The sequence below is a fragment of the Anser brachyrhynchus genome (assembly GCF_964034855.1).
Source record: "Anser brachyrhynchus genome assembly, chromosome: 2".
In the NCBI taxonomy this organism is placed as follows: Eukaryota; Metazoa; Chordata; class Aves; order Anseriformes; family Anatidae; genus Anser; species Anser brachyrhynchus.
Genome location: NC_137695.1, coordinates 150,751,835 through 150,764,925, shown reverse-complemented (window position 1 = coordinate 150,764,925; position 13,091 = coordinate 150,751,835). Strand labels below are relative to the sequence as shown.

The 13,091-nt window shown below is 38.9% G+C and overlaps 1 long non-coding RNA gene across 1 annotated transcript; it reads left to right on the top strand.

The window, feature by feature from the left end:
* Positions 1-8,264: 8,264 nt before the first annotated feature.
* LOC308191012 lies at positions 8,265-12,713 on the top strand. Its single transcript, XR_013947651.1, has 2 exons — positions 8,265-9,208; positions 9,749-12,713. It is a non-coding gene; the product is annotated as an uncharacterized lncRNA (long non-coding RNA).
* The last annotated feature ends 378 nt before the right edge of the window (positions 12,714-13,091 follow it).

Sequence of the window (13,091 nt, the reverse complement as noted above, 5' to 3'; positions counted from 1 at the left end):
AAAGATTCAATGATGACACCACAACATTTGTAAAGGTGATTAAAATAAAATCTTGGAAGCATCAACAACAGCTTGTTAATGAAATTAATCAGGCTGATTTATTATTATTATTATTATTATTATTATTATTATTATTATTATTATTATTACTACTGCTACTACTACTACTACTACTACTTATAGAAGAATGGGAATTCTGTTCCAAATGTTGTTCTTCACAAACATTATTTGTCTCATTAGGTCTGTACTGCTACAGAATGTTGGTGGTTTTTTTTCCCCTTTGTTTTCCTTTTGTTTTTACTCTTTTTAAAGGAAAAACATCATTGAAAGGAAAAGGGAAGCTACACCAGAGCATAAATGTCAGGGGTATAAAGCAAGCCATCCTCAGCCACCCCTAGTGAATAATAAATGACAGCAAAATTCATTCCACATCTGGAATGTGGTCTGTAGAAAATCCGACAAGTATAAATCACCACCCTCGATCAACATATAAACCCTGCCATGATGCAAATAATGCATAGCTCGTATGTTTGTGTATTTTAGTGCGGTATCATGAGGAGGAAGGAAGGGCCAGGTGACAGGATACAGGGAAGTTAGAAAATAACTTTGTCCATTTCAAGAAACAATACACAGCTTCCACCAACAGAGGAATATTTTTTAGAAAGGAAATTTACTCTCTCCTGCTTCACCACTGCTAACTCCTTCTCCCCCAACTTAGAAGCCTGTAGCAAAAAAAAAAAAAAAAAAAAAAAAGACATCTTGAACTCTGCAATCAGAAGGTCACGAAATATCAGCTTGGCTATGCTGGCTACATTCACTTCTCCTTTGTAGAGCAGTTATTTCAGATCAGATGCAAGTGCATGTCCTGCTTCTTCTCCTTGGAAAATTTGCTCCTTCCCCCCTCATTCCCTCGCTGCAGTTCACTAGCAGGTCACGCCAGCAGCTTCTCACTGCTTTGCAAGTGACTGGGTTTCACAAAGGTGACTCCCAACCCATGCAGTTGAGTTAACATTGTCTTTCTGTGATTTTTTTTCCCAGAACACGGTGTGCAATCTTGATCCAAAGCCCTCAGGAGCAGACAAAAACGTAAAGAGAAATCCTTTATAAGGATTTCACAGTATGGATGTATGGCAGCTGAGACTTTTTCTGCTCTAACTCTGAAAAATGAACTTTACATCATGGTCAAGTCAGCACAGCTATGGTGATTGACCCAGACGCAGCACCTCTTCCATGGATTTGCTATTGGTTGCTTTCCTCATAACTCCTACTTCACCCTGCAATGTTCTGGATTGCCAAAGGAAGGGGGAGTGGGGGGTAGAAGAGTTAATGAAGCTCATGATTAAATGACAAAATGTCAATCTGAACCTTCAGTGTGTGTGAAGGAGTCTCACAAGTCATGCTATTTATCTCCCTTCTGTATTTCCTAGGCATGCAGGGCTTACTACCTGTGTAATGTCCATGACTGAAGATAGAAAAGCTGCCTTTTAGCATGTTAGTAAAAATCAGAAAAGCCCCACTAAACTTATTATATTGTTTATGCGTACATTATTGTGGGAGATAAAAGAGATTTGAAGGAGCACATGACAGATGTTCTTCACACAATCAAAGTGGACAAATTCAGCTTCCAAGAGGATGACTGTTAATGTAGAATAATCCCATTTTAGATTTATGCCATCGAAGCTGAAAAAAGAATTGGGTCTTTTATAGCATTTGACAAAGATATATGACAGATCCTTACATTAGCAATATGTAAGGTGTCCCTTTGCTTCCAAAGCTTTAAAAATACTTTAAAAATTATTTTTATTAAAACTAGTTACATAGCTTCATCATCTATAATGCAAAAACACCTTCGTGCACATGCACAGTGGGCTGAATCTTCAATCACTACTAATTTGAAGTGATTCCTTCAGTGTCTGACTCAATGTATTTTATGTACGATATAACCAGAATACTTGTGGAAGAAAGGTAAGTCTGTTGAGATATGGTCTGAAGATTAGATGATTTCTCTATTCCCTGGAAGTAATTCCTACTATGCAGGGGAGACAGAAACCTCTGAGTCAGTACTTACATGACCTCCCTCTTCTATCCTTCTGAATGGTACATTATTTATCAAAATCACTTTTATTTATTTATTTATTTATTTATTTTGGGACCCTTTAGACACAGATATTTTGATTAGGATATAATATAATATAGGTGGAAAATGCTTAAATGTGTGACTTTTCCATTTCTGAGTATGCCTTCTAGCATCTACTATGGGGTATGAAACTATTCTTGAACTAAAGGATAAGGAAAATTTACCCACAGCTTAAGCACTACGATTCAGTCCACAGGCTCCAGGTAGTCTGAAGCAACCCCCCAAAATGCAGACAGTGTGGACTTGAAGCACTTGGTGCAACCTGTCCTGCTGTCCATATCTACTCCTAAAAGGCAGCACTAACAAGTATTGCAGAAATGCCACGCTGCATTTCAGCTGTAGCTTTCTCTGGGAGAAAGTTCCCACAATTTACTTAGAGTGTAAGAAATGTCTTGGTGTTCAGTACAAACACACAGCAATACTGATGTATATCAAATATCTTTACCTTAAATTCCTGTTCCCTCTCATACAACAACAATTAACCGTTTTGGAGGAGAGTTTTTGTTTTTTTTTTTCCAATTAGACATTAATTTGTCCTGATTTTCCTAGAAGACTTTTTTGAAGAACAAGTTATGAGACTACAGATACTAAAACTTCCTTTTGCGGTATAAAACAACAAAAAAGGTCTTTGCCACTTTACAGTCCATCTTGATGGGACACGGTGTCCAGATCAGTCTCAGGTGTGTTCCTGCTGGTGCCAGGTGTCAATAGAAAGCTCAGTAATGACTCATTTGCTAATTAAAGGCTTCCCTTCCCTGAAACACAGCTCATTGAATCTCAACTATTCAGAGCATGAAGCTGAAAGTTCTGGTAGCTACCTGCTAGTTCTTTCACACAAAGAGAAGGGAGCTTGACTCTATCAAAGGTTATTCTTGAACCTCAGAGGTTTAAAAACATTTTTTTTAAACTATCTTCTTTCTAAATACAGCAGAAATGCTATGAAGTTGTGAGTTGGGCACTACTAAATTTTATGTTGCCAAATCAGTTTCAGTGAATCCTCAGGAAAAAAAAAAATAAAAAAATACTGCATCCTGGGATTGAGGTCCTCCAGTGGCAAGGGAGAATCTGATGGGGAAAGATGTGCTGGAATACAGACAGAAAAATAAGTGTTTTGATTTATGGGAAACAGTTAAAATGAACTCCATCTTCTCTGATTTTATTCCTAATATACACTGCCTTGTGAGCTGCTCATCCATAAAATGTGAGCTGTAGCAACTACATTTTTACTAAATTTCAAGTCCAAGTTTGTAAGTTTATATGGGCTCCACAGCAGTGTAGAGTTTGGACATTTGTCTTCTAAAATTCTCCCAGAAAATATGCTTTTGGTCTTGAATTCAGCTATAGACAGAGTTACAGATTTTGAGTCGCTGTGGTTTAATGAGCAGCCAATTCTCAGCAGAGTAGTTTAAGCTACCATAGATCTGGAAGAAAACTGTCACTTGGGTCAGGCATAGCAATCCCATGGCACCTCGAGTCAGCCACAACACAGGCTGGTCCTTGGGAGAAGTGTCCTCTTTAAAACTCCTTTCTTGTGGCATTTCTCACCTCTTCCCTCAACTTGTACCACACTTTTCTTTGCAAGTGTAGATTATACTCAGGTCACTTCATCTGACTCTGTTCCTTCTCAAACATCTTTTTGTCAATAAAAGAAAGAGGGGGAGAGAATTTGAACTATTTACAATTTCTTGTTATTGAATTATAATTAGTCTTACAAAGATTTTTGAAATTTTCCTCAATCCTCAAAAAAATCTTTTTCTGACTAACAAAACACCCCCTGCAAATTGGTAATCAAATAAAAATTTTGGCAGAATATGTTCAATATAACCTACTTTTTTAATGTTTCTAGCTTGAGTTGCCATTTTTTGAGTCCTACTTCTTATATGTTGAATCTATGGTTATATGTTATGCGTTTAGTGCTATATAAAATCAGTGTTTTTTACACGTATAAATATATATATATATTGTCACCTAGATATTTACACAGAAAGCAGTATTTAGCTTATTAAAAGGAAGTAAAAATAGGACTTCTGGCAGGGTTTGTTTTTATAACACATGGCCTTCCACTAAGCTTTGTTGTAAATCTTTCAGCAACCACTAGTAATGCAAGACTTCAAGGAGTTTCAAGCAGTGACCCAAACCTTGTTGTCCTCAAAGTGCTATGGACACAAATAGGAAGGGCTCTCTCCCACCCTAAATAGTGTAGGGAAATGATGAGAGATTCATATCATGAAACAACAGCAGTGGAGGAATTAGCCATCTAGTCTCAGCTAGTTGTCCAAGCACAATAGTTTGCACTGCTGTGCTGTGAATTGGAACAGGGAAGTAACCCAGATTTTCCAAGCCTTGTCCTCTACAAACTGTACCAGTTCTCAGAGCCACTTTGCAGCATCACTGCACAAGCTGCTGTGCTATCATAGCTGAGAATATGTGCTAAAATATGGGGCAGAAACATGGTAGGAAAATAATAACACATCAAGCTGGTCCTGCTGGTGAAAACTGTATCCTGAAACCAGTGTCCCATGATAAGGAGTCTCCTAGCTCACTGTATCCTGAAACCAACGTACATGATAAGGTGTCTCCTCACTAACTGTCATAGGTGATGGTGCAGCACCACCGTATCTATCCAAAGCTACTCATAGATGTTTCTATGGGGGTGTTCAGTTTTTGAGCCAACAATTATTCTTTCTTTGAGATAACGTGCATTGTTAATGATATATGCACCTGAAACTGGGAACTCCTGCTGGACATCAGTAAGTAGGGTTTGTTGAAATTTATATTCTTATACATAACAGGAGTATACAGAGCTGTAAATATTGCTAACAGATAAATGCTTGTTTTTCAACCTCTTACTTCAAAGTTTAAGCCAAAATCTAAATATTACAGATATAGAACCAACTGACTGCAGTAGAAGAGTAGATTGAGGAGAAAATATTATCCTTTACCTTCCAGCTACGACATTCTTAAATCTTTCTCTAAAACAGGCAGTCCAACACCTTGGTTAACATATGGAAACATATGGAGACATATGTCCAGATGCTGGACAGACCTTCACTGTGCTCCAGGATGCCGACTCCTGTCTTTCTGGTTTCTATTGATTCTATTGACTATATGGATTTCTGCTGGAACACAGATCATATAACGAGTCCCATACTAATAGAGGAAGGATTTATCATGATTGTTCCTGAACCCAACATGGTCTTCAAAAAGTTTCCAAAAGAAAACAGGAAGCTGCCAAAAAGAAGTGGACATCTCTAGTTCAACAGTTGGCTCTTTTGTTTGAAACCAAGAAAAGCACCATTCAGGACTCTAATTGATTAAAACTGAGAGCAATTGCCAGAGCACCAATAATTGCTGGAAGAGGGCAACGGTCACCCTAACGCGTTGTCACTTCAGAGGAAGCAGAACACTAACAACCAATCAAGCAGCATTAGTTGAAAGTAACCTTTTAATGACCCCTGATTTCTCCTTCAGGAAATGTTTTCTACACAATTTGTATTACATTTTTAATGTTAGCCTGTGAGTCTCTGAATACCTTATTTATTCTAAATTCTAAAATATGCAGAAGGCTCAACTGCTCCATTCTGGCTGTGTACTCTAAATACCTTCTGACATGATTACCAGATGAGCCCCAGGAATTCTGTAGCTCATCAAAAATTTGTCCCATTCTTGCCATTTTTTTTCAACAAAACTACTTCTTTTGATAACTCATCCACAGCTGCCATTAGCTTTACTTGTCTTGTTTTGTTTGATTACTTACTCCTGATTAACTCAGACTCCCACTTGACTTAGTTTTATTTTCTCATTCACTCACTTACACATTGTTGTACTCAGCATTACAAGAATGCTACTGATAGTCTCATAAACTTTATGTTTTCTTTACAGCCTGAAGGTTGGATTAAGATGTAAAACCCTGGAATCACCACTCCTATTTACAGAGAGAGAAAAAAAAAGCGGTGGGGAGGGAGGTAAGATTGCACTTCAGGTTTTTTCAGTAAAGCTAGGAAATGTAACACTGCTTCAGAAAACCTGGTACAAATAAATGAGAACTCAAAAGTATTTTTCTGGAAAAGATTATAATTTTTAAAAGGATTTCATAATCCATGAAAAATATTTACTCTTCAGGTCATCCAGATTTTTCTCTCTAAAGGAATTACTTTCTCTATTGTGCCAGAACCTCTGGAAGTCTGATACCAGTTTAAATTTATTTCGCTTTAGTGACATATTTCTTACACAAAATTATTCTCCTAAGTGATGTATGCATATTAAAATGCCTTTTTATAAACCACAAACCTGCATTACACAGAAGAATAAAACCAAGAAGACATATGCCTTGAACATCCAACATCCCTATGGCCTTGTATTTTCATAGTTCACATTCCTCCTTCTCCTTGGCCTTTTTTATCTTTTACAGTGTTATCTGAAAATACAGTGTAAACACTTAAGACCAGGGACTGCCTTTTGTATGTTGCCAAATTGCCAGACATATACAGAACGTTGTATAAATATTAAATTAATACTAATTAATAAATAAACCGTCTCTTCACAAGTGAAAAATGGAGTTCTGAGAAGTAATCTCACCCTGTCAAGACAGAAAAAATCCCAATCATGAAGAGTCCTGTAATTAAGCAGAAATGTCTGGAAGCCAGTCAGATGATCTGTCTGGATCACCTTCCTTAACTTTAGATATTTATAGAGGAAATACATACAGCAGAGCTGGTCACACCATATACAGTCAATGAAGAGAAATATGTCCTGACAGTGTTTCTTCATCTCAACCTAAAGAAGAAGGCTCAAATACATCAGATTGATAGTAGTTGTTTTTCTAAGATATGTTGTATGAATCCCACCACCCTATGCTTAGCCCTCACAAGGTTCCCTCCCATGCCAATGTTTTTACCTGGACCACAATTTCCACCTTCCCCAAACTGTTTTATGGTAGTCAGCACTGCTGCTTGCCAGCCAATTCCTTTGCTCTTTATGGTTTTCTTTACCCCATTTCTTGCCCACTGTGCATAAAACCTGGGCTTATGTGTTCGCTCCTATTAGCATCCCTCTTACAGAGCCTGCTCATCCCACAGTGGCAGGGTTCAAATTGTTCCTACTCTAGCTGGAGCCCTCGGGAAGAGGTCTGACGTGACCTGAGTGTTACTGGAAGAAACATTGCTGCTGAAAAAGCCAGACCTGCAAGGAAGAATATGAAAGAGAGGCTTGTTACTGAGTTTATGGAAGGCTATGAACCATGAGATGGAGAAGGTACTTTCCTGGCAAGATCATGAACTTGTAGTTGGTGATTGTGTTTTATGGGGGGCTCTATATACACACAGAGAACTATATAAATATGAGCTTAAACTGTACACTTGTACTCATCTGCATAGTTCATAGTGCTTGCTCACAGAAGTTGTCACACAGACGGTATGAGAAAAATCAGAGAAACAGGGCAAAGGTTTACTAAAAAGATACTTTTATTTAGTGGATATTTGTTCTTGAGAAAGTGAGTTTCACTACAACATAAGATTTCTCTGTTTGGTAAGCTGGCCCTATATTTTGAAAGCCTTGCAAAGGAGGCCTTGTGAGGAAGGAAAACATTTTAGATTTATTGACATAGAATGGTCCCCAAATTATGGGGGGCTTCCACCATGAGAAGGAGAGTACTTCACCATTGCCCTTCCCAACACAAAGATCAGCTCTCAAAGCAGACGTGTCCCCAGAGATATAATGGGACAAGGAGACTTTCCCTTTAAGCAAAGAGGCAAAGGAACATGTCCCTGCCCATGAATTTGTATATAATTTGAAGGCAGCTGACACCAGAGAAAGACACTGGATGAAATATCTTTCAGAGCCTTGAAAGAGAAGACCGATAGCCTCCAAGGGAGTGATGTGACTCAATACTGAAGAGTCAGCAAAACCAAAAGTTTATTCATTTCTCCTGTATTTGGGAGTTGTATACTTGTCCTGGAGGAGACAGACTCATCCAGATCATCAGCTTGCACCAAACATCCTGCAAGATGGAAAACAGAGGCATGGCTCTGTCCCAGCCTGGACCAGGTACATTATTTCATCACAAACAGACTGAAATAACAGATGAAAGGGTCTGAGAAACAAGGGCAGAAGTAACTGAACAGGGATTTGGGCTGGGTCTGCATGTCAAGCATTTCCTCATCTACAACATGGGGATAAAATAGAATTTTTGACTCTGGAAGTAAACTGTCAGTGTGATCAATGTTGCCACCATTGCACATGTGCTGGAGTGCTCATTTACTACAAGGACTTTGCTGCCTGAGCTTTGCCTCAGTTTCTCTGTCCGCAAAATAAAAGGAGGTGGATGTGTTGGGCTTCCACTGGACAACTTTTTAAAAAGACTTTTTAGGTCTCCTAAATCATTGTTTTCTTGTTCCAAGCTGACCAGAAAACCACTGCATGTTCTCCCCTCTGTGATCTTAAAATAGCATTGGGCCTTTTCACTTCTCGTTCTCTCAACAGTACCAAAATGCTGCATTCCCCCCTTCAGTTCTCTTTTCATGTTTTAGCTCCTTTTGTTAGTTGAGGTAGATGATGCATTTGGGATTCATTTGTAAGGTTCAAAAGCTTTTAGGCAAAACATCTGTTTTGTCAGAATAGTGCACACCATCCCTGGTGTTGGGGAAGGAAGCAAGTATTGGGCTGCAGCAAACTCCTTGTATAAAGGGGAAGCAGCCATTCCTCTGGGGTCAGAGTCCAGAGGATCTGGACTTTGTTCAGACTCTCCTGCCTGCAGACAGGGCATCAGGAAACATAAACACCTACCAGATAAAAGCAAAACCTAACCCCAGAGAAACAAGCCTGGATATTTACCTCCACAGATCTAACTCCGGATTAGACCTATGCAGCTCACACTGGAGCCTACCAGCAGCTACTGATGCTCATGCTATTGTGGCAGAAGGACCCTACAATTTTAAGAACTGCCTTCACAAACAGCCTAAAAATCAGACAGGAAATCAGACACAAGGAAGGATATGGGATAACAAGAGAATGCTATTTTATTGTAAGAAGAACAGGAATCTTTATACGATGGGACATACTGGAGAATGTCAGGTATGTACATAAAATAAAAGGCTGTTGCAACAAACCCAGAATATTTTGCTAATCATTGCTGAGAAATCAGCATGAAAAAATCATCATTGCAAAGTCAGCTATCCCTGTCATGTCTTGCCCAATCTGCTTGACCCAGCCTATGATAAAATAAAAGGCAAGAGATACTGGTTTCTGATGGACTTTCCCTTGAGAACCTGTTGCCAGAGGGAAAGGTCTGGCTCAACAGAGAGTATGCAGAGCTCTGCAGCTGGTGTCTACAGGTGCCCACAGGGGGTAGAGACCCCTATAGCTCTCCCTTCTGCAAGTTTCTCTCTGCCTTTCTTCTTTTCTTCACCCAACAAATACAAAAAGTGATTGTTTTGTAAGCCCAGTCTGCTGGGCTTCAGCCCCATTTCATCAAAGCTATTCAAGTGATATTGCTTATCATAAATCTGTTCATTCTAATTTCAGCTGCTCCATCTTCTATCAGCATCAAATTGGTGTCACTGAACATAGATATTGACTAACTCTGCAGTCCCTAATTTTCTTCTTCTCTTTCAGGAGCTTTCATGTGTGGGTGTTTAAAGGAAAGCATCATCCAGACTGGAGTGGAAAAGAAAAAGATGACAAGCTGGAAACACACACACACATATACACACAAATCGAGTGAGGGACCTTAAACTATAAGGATTGGCTGAGTCTTGAGCTCTGAAGGTGAGACTTGTGCAATGAACCCTTTCCACCAACTGTTCAGACTGAAGTTCACCCAGTTATATGACATTATGCTGCATCCTTTCTTCACGTCCATAACTTATCTGTCAGATCCTGATTTGCCTGGGTACAAGTAGGAGAGAGGCTGTAGCACTGGGCTGCAACCTGGAAATGTCTACCTCTTCATGGGTCCCAGCTTTTGAAGTCACCCTCCTGTTCTGCACCCAGTGCCAGCCTACTTACCTAGACATATGCTAAATGTGTAGTCTACTTTGGGGATTTCACACACTAGGACTGGATAAATTTTACAAGTCAGAGGGCAGAATGAATGTTATTTACAGTAGGTAGAGCCTTCCAGACATGCTGTCTGATGGGTAGGATAGGTGTCTTCTGCTTTCAGAGAAAGCAGCTGGAGTCAAGCCCAGAAATTTTCTGCAGTTATCATAATTCAGCTGCACTGCACACAAACCTTAAGACATTAAAATGATACAGCATTAAAATGAAAGAAGTGCAGCAGTTTCAGTTTAAATTGCACTGGGTATCATGATTTCACATTTCCTAGCTACGTGTGTGCTTTAGCTCTCATCCACAATGTACTAATAGCGACTTACCACAGATAATGCTGTTAAAAAGGAGTCAGCAAAATTGTAATATGTACCAGTCTTCTCTCCAGAAGTGAGAACTTTAGACCAGCTTTGGAAAGGCATGTGCTTCCCACTGGCTTTATGGAGAACTTTTTTGGGGGGGGTTCAATGAACAGTACGCAGCCCTCAGTACGCAGCTTTCAGCTGGTCACTCCGACAGGTCATGCAGTATTGCTATTTCTTAAATCCTTATGCTCCTTGTTGTGTTTAAGAGAGGCTGCTTCCCTTCTCCAAGTGGATATATTTCAGTTGTGAGTGAACAGATTCTAGTACAAAGCAGGCTAAACTCTCCACTGCTCTGTACTTTTTTTTAACCAGTTACTTTGCTGCAAGGTGGGGATGGAAGGCTGCCAGATTCTAGTGGTAGCCTTTCACGCTCCTATGGTATAGGTTATTACAGTAGTTACAAGGCAATGAAGCTATCAGACACATATATAAACTTAGGGCTGTATGTCTGTGTCAAGAACCAGTTTACCAATAGCTTGTGTTTATGCATTTGATGAAGGGTTCAAACGTACACATTGAAAGAAAAGGAAATGCAGAACTGGCAACTGCATTTGCTGTTACAAGTCACTGTGATCCTGTTCACTGCAGTGCTGCTAAGTAAATTTACACAAAGACTGTCTAACTCCAGGAGCTGGTGGCTAGCAGAAAAGTAAGAGATAGTTATCTTGATGTTATCTGTCCAACAATATTATAGAGAGAAAAGACAGAAGGGCGTAGAGCCTTTAAGAAGATGCTTTATCAGCACAATATTGGACTGTTGCAATCTACAATCAGGGTACCAGAATATGCTTGGTAAGCATATTTTTGTCTTTTTAGAATGGTCAAAGATTATTTGCTCCTTGTGGTAACTTACTGAAAGGCATCTAGGAGCACAGAATACTAAATTATCAGTATAGTAAAAAGTTATGTATTATTTACAAGCACAGTGTGAGCTGTCAGGTCAGTTAAATCAATTATTCACCATTTGTTCAATTTAGCTTTGTATAAATCTTCATTTTCTCACTCAGCAAATTCCAAATTTACTACAAAGCCTTCTGCCATGTCTGTAATGAGAACAGACTGAAAAGTATAAAAAGGCAGACAGCTTACTAAATTTATAAGCAATTGCTTGAAAAGAATTATCAATGTCTACACTTTGTTTTATTTTATCTGGAGTGTAATTTTTGAGCACAAATCATACATTATATATATATATTTATATGTATAATACAGTATATATATATTTACATTTCAAGGAATTCAATTCCATCCGATTTTTGACTGCTACATACAGTAAGAGACATTCCTGTAAGAACTGAATGACTGAGTAGAGGAGGGATTCACGGACTTTTAAGGTCAGAAAGGACCATTACCATCTATGACTTCTTGGATCGTACACACCGTAAAACTTCACACTGGAATGACTACAACAAACCTGTGACATTTGATTGAACTAGACCATTTTGGAAGAACTTTGTTTCCTCCCTAATTTGGCCATAACTTGCAGTCAGGCTAGATCCAAAGTCTGATCTGTTGCATGATGTACAACTGGAATGTATTGCTAGGAAAAGTTATTGGTATTGGAGACCTAAGGGTAGCATTGTTCAGGAAGCATGGTAACTGTGAGCTTATCTATGCACCTCAACCTTGCCCAAGAAAAAACACTCAGCAGAGACATCAAGTACAATCTCTTTTCTTACCATACCACGCCTTTTCTGACTGGACCCTGGCTTTGTCAGAGGATTGTGAAACAAACAAACTAACTAACTAAAACAAAACAAAAACAAACAAACAAACAAACAAAAAAGTATGCATGAAAACATATGATTTTTAAGTTTATTGTTTAAAGATTATCATTCATTAGCTGCACAATCGTAGCTGGCCATATATACCTTTAGTATGTTCCACCCACGAAGCAAAATGAGTTGGCTCAAACCTCATGAAACTTCAGATGTAAGGCTAGGGTTTTTGTTTGTTTGTTTGTTTGTTTTTTCCCTGCAGTGGTCATTACCTCATTGGTTTCTGTAGTGATCATTGTTTTATTCACTGAAACGTGAATAATGAGGCCTCTGGTGTAGTGAGTGAAAAATTTCTTCTCTCTTCTCTCTATACTTCTCTCCTTGTGCGTGGAATTCAGTGATGAGAAAATATTAAATCACACCACGTTTTACTGTCTATGTCCAAAATTTGAGGTGAACAGAATTCTTCAAAGAAGTAATTATAAGAAGTTCTACATTCTGCATTTTGTTTAACATCTTGTAGGATGTAGATCTACCCCCAGCTCCTTCGAACAAAACGTTTCCAGTTCTTTGCACATTGAATTAGGCTTATGTAGCAGAATTGTCTTCGCTGAGCCCAATCTGCCTCATGAACTGTCCTTGTCACTGGGTACTTTGAAGGTGAGTTGCGTTACTCAGAGTGGAAATTGGAAGTGAACAGGCATTGAGCAGAAGAATTATAACACGTGGAAGACATCCCCAGAACAACAGGGCCAACCATGGCTAAAATCTGTAAGGTCTGAATTCTTGCATTTCATTCATATTTCATTCTGTTATATCCAAAAA